The sequence below is a fragment of the Oncorhynchus tshawytscha genome, linkage group LG21 (assembly GCF_018296145.1).
Source record: "Oncorhynchus tshawytscha isolate Ot180627B linkage group LG21, Otsh_v2.0, whole genome shotgun sequence".
Lineage (NCBI taxonomy): Eukaryota > Metazoa > Chordata > Actinopteri > Salmoniformes > Salmonidae > Oncorhynchus > Oncorhynchus tshawytscha.
In genome coordinates, this window is record NC_056449.1 from 23,942,984 (window position 1) to 23,957,271 (window position 14,288).

A 14,288-nucleotide genomic window follows, 5' to 3' on the forward strand; every position below is an offset into this window, starting at 1 on the left:
GAACCCCTGTTGAGACAGATATCAGTGACAGCCAATTAAATTAACCCCTCTTGAGACAGATATCAGTGACAGCCAATTAAATGAACCCCTCCTGAGGTAGATATCAGTGACAGCCAATGAAATGAACCCCTCCTGAAGAAGATATCAGTGACAGCCAATTAAATGAACCCCTCCTGAGGTAGATATCAGTGACAGCCAATGAAATTGTATGGGATTTCCTCCTCTTCTTCCGAAGAGGAGAGGCGAGAACGTTCGGAGGACCAATATGCGGCGTGGTAAGTGTCCATGTTTTTTTTTAATGAGAAATACTACACATGAACACGACTGAAATACAATAACAATAAACGTGGAACGAACGAAACCCAAAACGGTACCGTGTGGTGAACAACACAGACACGGAAACAAACACCCACAAACAAACAGTGAAACCCAGGCTACCTAAGTATGATTCTCAATCAGAGACAACTACTGACACCTGCCTCTGATTGAGAACCATACTAGGCCGAAACATACAAATCCCCAAATCATAGAAAAACAAACATAGACTGCCCACCCCAACTCACGCCCTGACCATACTAAATAAATACAAAACAAAGGAAATAAAGGTCAGAACGTGACAGAAATGAACCCTTCCTGAGGTAGATATCCGTGACAGCCAATGGATCTAATCTAAATATCCCCAGTCAATATCCTTTTGTATTTATATTTGTGGAATTGGTGGCGGTCTCAATATGCATCCGTCCTACTGCTGAGCCAGTCAACGAAGGACGTGGATTCTGGATCACTGTTTCTCTCAAAGCCTGATTCTACAGAGGGAGTATGACAAGTCCAATCTCCCGTGGGTTAGTTCTCACAGCATGGATTTACGAAGAAAATAAATTCTCCTCAGTAGTTGAATATAAGGATACACTTCAGAATCGTATACAGTTTAGGGGCTGGTTTTAATAGAAGTTTTATATGATGTTTCTCCAAAATAATTAGTGTGTGTGTGTGTGTGTGTGTGTTTAGTGTACAGTGGATTCTGAAAGTATTCTGACCCCTTGACCTTTACCACATTTTGCAACGTTTATAGCCTTATTCTAAAATGGATTAAATCGCCGTCCCCCCATCAATCTACCCACAATACCCCATAATGACAAAGCAAAAACAATTTTTTCAGAAATTGTTGCTAATTTATTCCCCCCAAAAAACTGAAATATCACATTTTACCTAAGTATTCAGACCCTTTACTAACGACTTTGTTGAAGCACCTTTGGCAGCGATTACAGCCTCGAGTCTTCTTGGGTATGACGGTACAAGCTTGGCACACCTGTATTTGGGGAGTTTCTCCCATTCTTCTCTTCAGATCCTCTCAAGCTCTGTCAGGTTTGATAAGGAGCGATGCTGCACAGCTATTTTTTGGTCTCTCCAAAGATGTTCGATTGGGTTCAAGTCTGACCTCTTCTTGGGCCACTGAAGGACATTCAGAGACTTGTCTCGAAGCCACTCCTGCGTTGTCTTGGCGTGTGCTTAGGATCGTCGCCCTGTTGGAAGGTGAACCTTCACCACAGTCTGAGGTCCTAACCTGCTCCAGAGCGGTCTTCATCAAGGATCTCTCTGTACTTTGCTCTGTTCATCTTTGCCTCGATCCTGACTACTCTCACAGTCCCTGCTGCTGAAAAACAGCATAATACTGCCACCACCATGCTTCACTGTAGAGATCGTGTCAGGTTTCCTCCAGACGTAGAGTTGAATATTGGTTTCATCAGATCAAAGAATCTTGTTTGAGAATCTGAGAATCTTTTGCCAAACTCCAAGCGGGCTGTCATGTGCCTTTTACTGAGGAGTGGCATCCGTCTGGCCACTCTACCATAACTGCCTAATTGGTGGAATGCTGCAGAGATGGTTGTCCTTCTGGAAGGTTCTCCCATCTCCACAGAGGAATTCTGGAGCTCTGTAAGAGTGATCATCGGGTTCTTGGACACTTCTCAATGATGATCAATGGAAACAGGATGCAGCTGAGCTCAATATCAAGTCTCATAGCAAAGGGTTTGAATACTTATGTAACTAATGTATTTCTGGTTTTTTGTTTTTTTTTTGTTTATAAATGAGCTTTGTCATCATTGGGTATTGAGTGTAGATTGCTGAGGAATTTATTTTATTTAATCCATTTTAGAACAAGGCTGTAACGTAAAAAAAAATGTGGAAAAAGGGATCTGAATACTATCCGAAGGCACTGTATGTGTTTGTGAAAATCTTTATGCACAGACTTCAACACGAGTGTTTAAACAAAGTTCAGTCAATTTCCATTAACGAGCATCCTAGGGCATTTATAAATTAAACTTCATGATTGAATCAAAGCAATTATATATCATTAGAGTGGGGTTTTTAATGAATACGAGTTCTAATGCATTCAAATTTAAAAAAAGAGAAGGCCTATGATGAAAATATCCCTATGGGGTTTGGAGCATATAACATTAACAAAACAATGGCGATGTGAAGAAAATAATATATGATTAAACGTGTAGCAAAGGAGATCAAGTTATAAGGAAAATAGTCACTGACTTAATTGTTCATTTATTTGAGTTAATCTCTCTACTCTGATCGTTTTGTTTTAAAAGGCTCTTATATATATATATATAGAGAGAGAGACAGCTGCCATCCCTCCACTCTGATTAATTAGCTTGAAGTTATCTGTGTCAGTAATACTGTGATAAGGCTTGCAATATACACTTACACATGTTTTACTGCCAGCATAGACAGCCCTCAACAACACAGAGGCTAATGGAAAACGTTTAGTGTTCTCTGTGTGTCTGTCTGTGTGAGTAAAACATTTAATATTCATTGTGTTTGGGTCAGATTGGACAGGTGTTGGCAGTGTAGAAACGGCTCTCTACTTCACAGCACAACCCAACAAGCTCTTATTTATCTGGGCACAGACCAGCCAATCAACCTTCTCAAATTGTTTTTATCGATGATAGGATGGGATGTAGGAGTTGTGGCCTTGTGTAAAATCTAATCTACAGTTGAGATTGATTAAAACTCTGAGCCCTGAGCCACACCGCAAAAGACAGAGAGAAATCTCTCTCCCTACTCTGTCGGTCTCTCAAATCGGAGAGAAATCTCTAACCACTACCTCCCTCACCCCACTCTGTGCTCTCAAATCTCAGTCAATAAAAGGAATGTGTGGCTACATAGGAATCCCATATGGTATTGCCGATCGTGTGTGTTTCTATAACATGGCTGCACTGTGTATGTACTGTGGGATTGTATATGTACAGTCGTGGCCAAAAGTTTTGAGAATGACACAAATATTAATTTTCACAAAGTTTGCTGCTTCAGTGTCTTTAGATAATTTTGTCAGATGTTACTATGGAATAGTGAAGTATAATTACAAGCATTTCATAAGTGTCAAAGGCTTTTATTGACAATTACATGAATTTGATGTAAAGAGTTCATATTTGCAGTGTTGACCCTTCTTTTTCAATACCTCTGCAATCCGCACTGGAATGCTGTCAATTAACTTCTGGGCCACATCCTGACTGATGGCAGCCCATTCTTGCATAATCAATGCTTGGAGTTTGTCAGAATTTGTGAGTTTCTTGAGGATTGATCACAAGTTCTCAATGGGATTAAGGTCTGGGGAGTTTCCTGGCCACGGACCCAAAATATCGATATGTTGTTCCCCAAGCCACTTGGTTATCACTTTTGCCTTATGGCAAGGTGCTCCAACATGCTGGAAAAGGCATTGTTCATCACCAAACTGTTCCTGGATGGTTGGGAGAAGTTGCTCTCGGAGGATATGTTGGTACCATTCTTTATTCATGGCTGTTTTCTTAGGCAAAATTGTGAATGAGCCCACTCCCTTGGCTGAGAAGCAACCCCACACATGAATGGTGTCAGGGTGCTTTACTGTTGGCATGACACAGGATTGATGATAGCGCTCACCTTGTCTTTTCCGGACAAGCTTTTTTCCAGATGCCCCAAACAATCGGAAAGGGGATTACCTGTACTTTTTGCTGAATATCAGTCTGTCCCTGATGTTTTTCCTGGAGAGAAGTGGCTTCTTTGCTGCCCTTCTTGACACCAGGCCATCCTCCAAAAGTCTTTGCCTCACTGTGCATGCAGATGCACTCACACCTGCCTGCTGCCATTCCTGAGCAAGCTCTGTACTGGTGGAGCCCCGATCCCCCAGCTGCACCAACTTTAGGAGATGGTCCTGGTGCTTGCTGGACTTTCTTGGGCGCCCCAAAGCCTTCTTCACAACAATTGAAGCACAAACCTTGAAGTTCTTGATGATCCAATAAATGGTTGATTTAGGTGCAATCTTACTAGCAGCAATGTCCTTGTCTGTCAAGCCCTTTTTGTGCAAAGCAATGATGACGGCACTTGTTTCCTTGCAGGTAACCATGGTTGACAGAGGAAGAACAATGATTCCAAGCACCACCCTCCTTTTGAAGCTTCCAGTCTGGTATTCGAACCCAATCAGCATGATAGAGTGATCTCTAGCCTTGTCCTCGTCAACACTCACACCTGTGTTAACGAGAGAATCACTGACATGATGTCAGCTGGTCCTTTTGTGGCAGGTCTGAAATGCAGTGGAAATGTTTTTCTGGGATTCAGTTTATTTGCATGGCAAAGAGGGACTTTGCAATTAATTGCAATTCATCTGATCACTCTTCATAACATTCTGGAGTATATGAAAATTGCCATCATACAAACTGAGGCAGCAGACTTTGTGAAAATGAATGTTTCATTCTCAAAACTTTTGGCCACGACTGTAGTGTGTGTGCATTTGTGCGTGCGTATGTGTTCTGTGTGTGTATGAGAGAGAGAGAGTTATGCCTGTGTAACGTCTTGATAATGCAGCCAGCTGCAGCGTAGTCGATAGATAATTTCCCTCTCCCCTCAATGGTGACCTTTGACCCAGGAAGTGTGGCTATTCTTAGAAAAACAATCAGCTGACAGCTGGCAGCAGCTGCCATGGTAACACTGCAGTTAAGAATTGATCAGCAGGAGAATAACCTCATTAGATTTTCAGTAAAAGTCCCACCTGTGAACATCTAGGTGTGATGATAGGAAACATCTCAGTATTTGAAAACGTTGATTTATAATACCTGTATGGGAGAGTATAACCTGGTCCCAGATCTGTTTGTGTACCAACTTACCAACTTCTAGGGTCATTGGTATGGTATATGCTAATTTTAGTGTTGGGTGACAGAATGAAGCCTATGTGTGGGAGGAGCCATGTATGTGTTGTATAGATTAGTTTGGTGTTTTTTGTGGGATGTCACTTCCTGCCATTGTGGGGCAGTAATGTATAAGGTGCTGGGTCAGGTCAAAGGTTAGGTTAGGTCAATGAGATTACGTAAAGTACCAGTCAAAAGTTTGGACACGTACTCATTCAACATTGTAGAATAATAGTGAAGACATCAAAACTATGAAATAACACATGGAATCATGTAGTAACCAAACAAGAGTTAAACAAATCAAAGTATATTTTATATTTGAGATTTTTCAAAGTAGCCACCCTTTGCCTTGATGACAGCTTTGCACACTCTTGGCATTCACTCAACCAGCTTCATGAGGTAGTCACCTGGAATGCATTTCAATTAACAGGTGTGCCTTGTTAAAAGTTAATTTGTGGAATTTCTTTCCTTCTTAATGCATTTGAGCCAATCAGTTGTGTTGTGACAATGTAGGGGGTATACAGAAGATAGTCTCTTACAAAATAGGGCTAAGTCCATATTATGGCAAGAACAGCTCAATTAAGCAAAGAGAAATGACAGTCCAGACTGTTGACTGGTAAATTCACGAAGTAAACAGTGGTGGTGGGTCAATTTCCGCAACGACGGAGCATCGAAGCGCGAGGGTAAACTTCTACGCTGTTTTGGTCCCATAGCTACCACGTTGTGGCAGTGCAAATACTCTGAGTCCTCTGTGTCCTCTGAGTACTCTGTGTCTGGTAACATGACTGAATACAAACAGTGCAGCTATTCCCTCCGCAAGGCTATCAAACAAGCTAAGCGCCAGTACAGAGACAAAGTAGAATCTCAATTCAACGGCTCAGACACAAGAGGTATGTGGCAGGGTCTACAGTCAATCACGGACTACAGGAAGAAACCCAGCCCAGTCACGGACCAGGATGTCTTGCTCCCAGGCAGACTAAATAACTTTTTTGCCCGCTTTGAGGACAATACAGTGCCACTGACACGGCCTGCAACGGAAACATGCGGTCTCTCCTTCACTGCAGCCGAAGTGAGTAAGACATTTAAACGTGTTAACCCTCGCAAGGCTGCAGGCCCAGACGGCATCCCCAGCTGCGCCCTCAGAGCATGCGCAGACCAGCTGGCCGGTGTGTTTACGGACATATTCAATCAATCCCTATACCAGTCCTGTTCCCAAGAAAGCTAAGGTAACTGAGCTAAACGACTACCGCCCCGTAGCACTCACATCCGTCATCATGAAGTGCTTTGAGAGACTAGTCAAGGACCATATCACCTCCACCCTACCTGACACCCTTGACCCACTCCAATTTGCTTACCGCCCAAATAGGTCCACAGACGATGCAATCTCAACCACACTGCACACTGCCCTAACCCATCTGGACAAGAGGAATACCTATGTGAGAATGCTGTTCATCGACTACAGCTCGGCATTCAACACCATAGTACCCTCCAAGCTCGTCATCAAGCTCGAGACCCTGGGTCTCGACCCCGCCCTGTGCAACTGGGTACTGGACTTCCTGACGGGCCGCCCCCAGGTGGTGAGGGTAGGCAACAACATCTCCTCCCCGCTGATCCTCAACACTGGGGCCCCACAAGGGTGCGTTCTGAGCCCTCTCCTGTACTCCCTGTTCACCCACGACTGCGTGGCCATGCACGCCTCCAACTCAATCATCAAGTTTGCGGACGACACAACAGTGGTAGGCTTGATCACCAACAACGACGAGACGGCCTACAGGGAGGAGGTGAGGGCCCTCGGAGTGTGGTGTCAGGAAAATAACCTCACACTCAACGTCAACAAAACTAAGGAGATGATTGTGGACTTCAGGAAACAGCAGAGGGAACACCCCCATCCACATCGATGGAACAGTAGTGGAGAGGGTAGCAAGTTTTAAGTTCCTCGGCATACACATCACAGACAAACTGAATTGGTCCACTCACACAGACAGCATCGTGAGGAAGGCGCAGCAGCGCCTCTTCAACCTCAGGAGGCTGAAGAAATTCGGCTTGTCACCAAAAGCACTCACAAACTTCTACAGATGCACAATCGAGAGCATCCTGGCGGGCTGTATCACCGCCTGGTATGGCAACTGCACCGCCCTCAACCGTAAGGCTCTCCAGAGGGTAGTGAGGTCTGCACAACGCATCACCGGGGGCAAACTACCTGCCCTCCAGGACACCTACACCACCCGATGCTACAGGAAGGCCATAAAGATCATCAAGGACATCAACCACCCGAGCCACTGCCTGTTCACCCCGCTGCCATCCACATCAAATCAAATCAAATCAAATCAAATCAAATCAAATTTTATTTGTCACATACACATGGTTAGCAGATGTTAATGCGAGTGTAGCGAAATGCTTGTGCTTCTAGTTCCGACAATGCAGTAATAACGAGCAAGTAATCTAACTAACAATTCCAAAAAAAAACCTACTGTCTTATACACAGTGTAAGGGGATAAAGAATATGTACATAAGGATATATGAATGAGTGATGGTACAGAGCAGCATAGGCAAGATACAGTAGATGATATCGAGTACAGTATATACATATGAGATAAGTATGTAAACCAAGTGGCATAGTTAAAGTGGCTAGTGATACATGTATTACATAAGGATGCAGTCGATGATATAGAGTACAGTATCAACGTATGCATATGAGATGAACAATGTAGGGTAAGTAACATTATATAAGGTAGCATTGTTTAAAGTGGCTAGTGATATATTTACATCATTTCCCATCAATTCCCATGATTAAAGTGGCTGGAGTAGAGTCAGTGTCATTGACAGTGTGTTGGCAGTAGCCACTCAATGTTAGTGGTGGCTGTTTAACAGTCTGATGGCCTTGAGATAGAAGCTGTTTTTCAGTCTCTCGGTCCCAGCTTTGATGCACCTGTACTGACCTCGCCTTCTGGATGACAGCGGGGTGAACAGGCAGTGGCTCGGGTGGTTGATGTCCTTGATGATCTTTATGGCCTTCCTGTAGCATCGGGTGGTGTAGGTGTCCTGGAGGGCAGGTAGTTTGCCCCCGGTGATGCGTTGTGCAGACCTCACTACCCTCTGGAGATCCTTACGGTTGAGGGCGGTGCAGTTGCCATACCAGGCGGTGATACAGCCCGCCAGGATGCTCTCGATTGTGCATCTGTAGAAGTTTGTGAGTGCTTTTGGTGACAAGCCGAATTTCTTCAGCCTCCTGAGGTTGAAGAGGCGCTGCTGCGCCTTCCTCACGATGCTGTCTGTGTGAGTGGACCAATTCAGTTTGTCTGTGATGTGTATGCCGAGGAACTTAAAACTTGCTACCCTCTCCACTACTGTTCCATCGATGTGGATAGGGGGGTGTTCCCTCTGCTGTTTCCTGAAGTCCACAATCATCTCCTTAGTTTTGTTGACGTTGAGTGTGAGGTTATTTTCCTGACACCACACTCCGAGGGCCCTCACCTCCTCCCTGTAGGCCGTCTCGTTGTTGTTATCAAGCCTACCACTGTTGTGTCGTCCACAAACTTGATGATTGAGTTGGAGGCATGCGTGGCCACGCAGTCGTGGGTGAACAGGGAGTACAGGAGAGGGCTCAGATACGCACCCTTGTGGGGCCCCAGTGTTGAGGATCAGCGGGGGGAGATGTTGTTGCCTACCCTCACCACCTGGGGGCGGCCCGTCAGGAAGTCCAGTACCCAGTTGCACAGGGCGGGGTCGAGACCCAGGGTCTCGAGCTTGATGACGAGCTTGGAGGGTACTATGGTGTTGAATGCCGAGCTGTAGTCGATGAACAGCATTCTCACATAGGTATTCCTCTTGTCCAGATGGGTTAGGGCAGTGTGCAGTGTGGTTGAGATTGCATCGTCTGTGGACCTATTTGGGCGGTAAGCAAATTGGAGTGGGTCAAGGGTGTCAGGTAGGGTGGAGGTGATATGGTCCTTGACTAGTCTCTCAAAGCACTTCATGATGACGGATGTGAGTGCTACGGGCGGTAGTCGTTTAGCTCAGTTACCTTAGCTTTCTTGGGAACAGGAACAATGGTGGCCCTCTTGAAGCATGTGGGAACAGCAGACTGGTATAGGGATTGGTTGAATATGTCCGTAAACACACCGGCCAGCTGGTCTGCGCATGCTCTGAGGGTGCGGCTGGGGATGCCGTCTGGGCCTGCAGCCTTGCGAGGGTTAACACGTTTAAATGTCTTACTCACTTCGGCTGCAGTGAAGGAGAGACCGCATGATTCCGTTGCAGGCCGTGTCAGTGGCACTGTATTGTCCTCAAAGCGGGCAAAAAGTTATTTAGTCTGCCTGGGAGCAAGACATCCTGGTCCGTGACTGGGCTGGGTTTCTTCCTGTAGTCCGTGATTGACTGTAGACCCTGCCACATACCTCTTGTGTCTGAGCCGTTGAATTGAGATTCTACTTTGTCTCTGTACTGGCGCTTAGCTTTCTTGATAGCCTTGCGGAGGGAATAGCTGCACTGTTTGTATTCAGTCATGTTACCAGACACCTTGCCCTGATTAAAAGCAGTGGTTCGTGCCTTCAGTTTCACACGAATGCTGCCATCAATCCACGGTTTCTGGTTAGGGAATGTTTTAATCGTTGCTATGGGAACGACATCTTCAACGCACGTTCTAATGAACTCGCACACCGTATCAGCGTATTCGTCAATGTTGTTGTCTGACGCAATACGAAACATCTCCCAGTCCACGTGATGGAAGCAGTCTTGGAGTGTGGAGTCAGCTTGGTCGGACCAGCGTTGGACAGACCTCAGCGTGGGAGCTTCTTGTTTTAGTTTCTGTCTGTAGGCAGGGATCAACAAAATGGAGTCGTGGTCAGCTTTTCCGAAAGGGGGCGGGGCAGGGCCTTATATGCGTCGCGGAAGTTAGAGTAACAATGATCCAGGGTCTTTCCACCCCTGGTTGCGCAATCAATATGCTGATAAAATTTAGGGAGTCTTGTTTTCAGATTAGCCTTGTTAAAATCCCCAGCTACAATGAATGCAGCCTCCGGATAAATCGTTTCCAGTTTGCAGAGAGTTAAATAAAGTTCGTTCAGAGCCATCGATGTGTCTGCTTGGGGGATATATACGGCTGTGATTATAATCGAAGAGAATTCTCTTGGTAGATAATGCGGTCTACATTTGATTGTGAGGAATTCTAAATCAGGTGAACAGAAGGATTTGAGTTCCTGTATGTTTCCTTCATCACACCATGTCACGTTGGCCATAAGGCATACGCCCCGCCCGTCTTCTTACCAGAGAGATGTTTGTTTCTGTCGGCGCGATGCGTGGAGAAACCCGCTGGCTGCACCGCTTCGGATTGCGTCTCTCCAGTGAGCCATGTTTCCGTGAAGCAGAGAACGTTACAGTCTCTGATGTCCCTCTGGAATGCTACCCTTGCTCGGATTTCATCAACCTTGTTGTCAAGAGACTGGACATTGGCAAGAAGAATGCTGGGGAGTGGTGCACGATGTGCCCGTCTCCGGAGTCTGACCAGAAGACCGCTTCGTTTCCCTCTTTTTCTGAGTCGTTTTTTTTTTTTTTTGGTCGCTGCATGTGATCCACTCTGTTACACTGGTTGTAAGGCAGAACTCAGGATCCGCATCGCGAAAAACATATTCTTGGTCGTACTGATGGTGAGTTGACGCTGATCTTATATTCAGTAGTTCTTGTCGGCTGTATGTAAAGAAACCTAAGATGACCTGGGGTACTAGTGTAAGAAATAACACGTAAAAAAACAAAAAACTGCATAGTTTCCTAGGAACGCGAAGCGAGGCGGCCATCTCTGTCGGCGCCGGAAGTCCTTGCATGAAGGCGAGGTCAGTACAGGTGCATCAAAGCTGGGACCGAGAGACTGAAAAACAGCTTCTATCTCAAGGCCATCAGACTGTTAAACAGCCACCACTAACATTGAGTGGCTACTGCCAACACACTGTCAATGACACTGACTCTACTCCAGCCACTTTAATCATGGGAATTGATGGGAAATGATGTAAATATATCACTAGCCACTTTAAACAATGCTACCTTATATAATGTTACTTACCCTACATTGTTCATCTCATATGCATACGTTGATACTGTACTCTATATCATCGACTGCATCCTTATGTAATACATGTATCACTAGCCACTTTAACTATGCCACTTGGTTTACATACTTATCTCATATGTATATACTGTACTCGATATCATCTACTGTATCTTGCCTATGCTGCTCTGTACCATCACTCATTCATGTATCCTTATGTACATATTCTTTATCCCCTTACACTGTGTATGACAGTAGTTTTTTTTTGGAATTGTTAGTTAGATTACTTGCTCGGTATTACTGCATTGTCGGAACTAGAAGCACAAGCATTTCGCTACACTCGCATTAACATCTGCTAACCATGTGTATGTGACAAATAAAATTTGATTTGATTTGATTTGTCAGAGTAAAGTATTGCAGATCACTTTTGTTAAGTCGTCTATCAAAGTGTGTTGCATTCTAGGGATAAAAAATTGTCAGACTTACAGAACTTTACAAAAATCGTGTGATCAAAGGTCATGAAGTATTGACTGCAGTCGACAGCAAGTTTCTGAAGTTGTTCTTCACCATCTTCATCCTGTAGCCATCGCCTGCATAGTGGGAGGCTCTGTGGTCAAACAATCATTAGGCTGTTTTTGTTGGACCCAAGCAAACGTGACCAAAGACATGACTGAAACAGGAACCAACTTTGCCATGATTCATGTATAATGTGAATATATACAAATAAATATGATGTTTGAAGCTCTCACTAGATTATTGTATAATGTGTACACACAATCATTTATTAAGATTTCAGTTTGGGTGTTCGATATGTGTATTTCAACGTCCTTTTTTGTGATATATTAACACTGGCAACACAGTCATGTTGATCTGAGCCTTGCTGTTGGAAAACCACATCAGTGTCCAAACTTTCAGCTGTCACAGATGCAAGTATCTCGACTTCACTCCTCGACTTTTGTCTAAAGATGGTTTGCTTTAGCCTAAGCACTCAGTCTAAAGATGGTTTGCTTTAGCCTAAGCACTCAGTCTAAAGATGGTTTGCTTTAGCCTAAGCACTCAGTCTAAAGATGGTTTGCTTTAGCCTAAGCACTCAGTCTAAAGATGGTTTGCTTTAGCCTAAGCACTCAGTCTAAAGATGGTTTGCTTTAGCCTAAGCACTCAAACATTCCCAATAGCTTGTGGTGCCGCTAATGGCAACATCGCTGAGTCTACCTTTAAATTATAAAGTCAATGTGTGACCCACCAGATTCAGAAGCTTGAAAATCTCATTGGGGAAAAAAAGCTAGAAACCCCCCCTGTAAAAACTTCAACTAAATATATAAATGTTTTTATTTTTGGTATTTTTGGTAGTTTCGGAGTCAAATATAATAGTTTCACAGAAGTTTTAGTTTCTCAAACAGGTTTGTTAATTATTTTATTTCAATTTACTGCATTTTTTGTGATTATTTCTAAATTTAGTTTCAGGTCAAGATTACTATAATAACCTTCCAATAATTAAAAGAGTTGGCAAGACACCGAGTCCTAATGGTTTTGCTGGCTGAGTCCTAACAGTCATGGTGGGCTGAGTCCTAACAGTCATGGTGGGCTGAGTCCTAACAGTCATGGTGGGCTGAGTCCTAACAGTCATGGTGGGCTGAGTCCTAACAGTCATGGTGGGCTGAGTCCTAACAGTCATGGTGGGCTGAGTCCTAACAGTCATGGTGGGCTGAGTCCTAACAGTCATGGTGGGCTGAGTCCTAACAGTCATGGTGGGCTGAGTCCTAACAGTCATGGTGGGCTGAGTCCTAACAGTCACGGTGGGCTGAGTCCTAACAGTCACGGTGGGCTGAGTCCTAACAGTCACGGTGGGCTGAGTCCTAACAGTCACGGTGGGCTGAGTCCTAACAGTCACGGTGGGCTGAGTCCTAACAGTCACGGTGGGCTGAGTCCTAACAGTCACGGTGGGCTGAGTCCTAACAGTCACGGTGGGCTGAGTCCTAACAGTCACGGTGGGCTGAGTCCTAACAGTCACGGTGGGCTGAGTCCTAACAGTCACGGTGGGCTGAGTCCTAACAGTCATGGTGGGCTGAGTCCTAACAGTCATGGTGGGCTGAGTCCTAACAGTCACGGTGGGCTCCTTTATTCAGATGGTCCTCTGTCAAAATTAATCTCAGCTGAATGATTGCCCCCTTCCATCATTGTCTGTCATCAAAGAGCCACATTCACTTATTTCAATCCGTCCCTTTTAACAAGTGCATTCATCCAGACGACTATCAAAGCCTTCTGTATCATATTCCACACTATTGTCCTGCTTCTAAAACAGTTGGAAGGGTATTATTTACAAAGACACTGAGCCATCCCTCATCTCCACTATCGCTGGAAGAGAATAGGCTTCCACTCCTAGAAGAACAAAGTACCATCTAAAACAGAAATGGGTTCTTCGGCTGTCCCCACAGAGGAACCCTTAATAAATGTACTGCAGTGGGCTAAATCGGTCAAACAGACTGTTTCTTGGTAGACCAAAAAACATGTAAACAAAAGTATACACCACACACACCTGGTTATGGGCTTTAAATAACAAAGGAACCTGTATCATGTCAGATATAGAGTTGAAATACATTTAATTCTGAGTTTGCATCCCAATATTACAGAATACTGAAATATAACAAAACTGTTAGAGCTAGAAACACCATGTTTTCGGCAGTTTTTTTTTTTTTTAAGTAATGTTTATTAATTATGAAATTAAGATTTTTTTAAATAGCATTCCACCTATGAGGGCACCAGGTCATTTGAAGGAAAGGGTCATAGACTGAAGGAAAGGGTCATAGAACCCCTTTTGGTTCCAGGTAAAAACTCTTTGGGGTTCCATGCATAACCCTTACCACAGAGGGATCTAGATGGAACCTAAAAGGGTTCTACCTGTAACCAAAATGAGTTCTACCTATTGGATCTGTTTGTTCTAAGAGTGTTGATTGATTTGTCACTGTCTAGTGTTGTAAGCCTGGCGTTGTCAACAATAGACTTCAGAGAGACAGAGATGTTAACATGTGTTTCCCATGCCAATAATGCCCCTTAAATTTAAAATGAAATTGAGAGAGAGA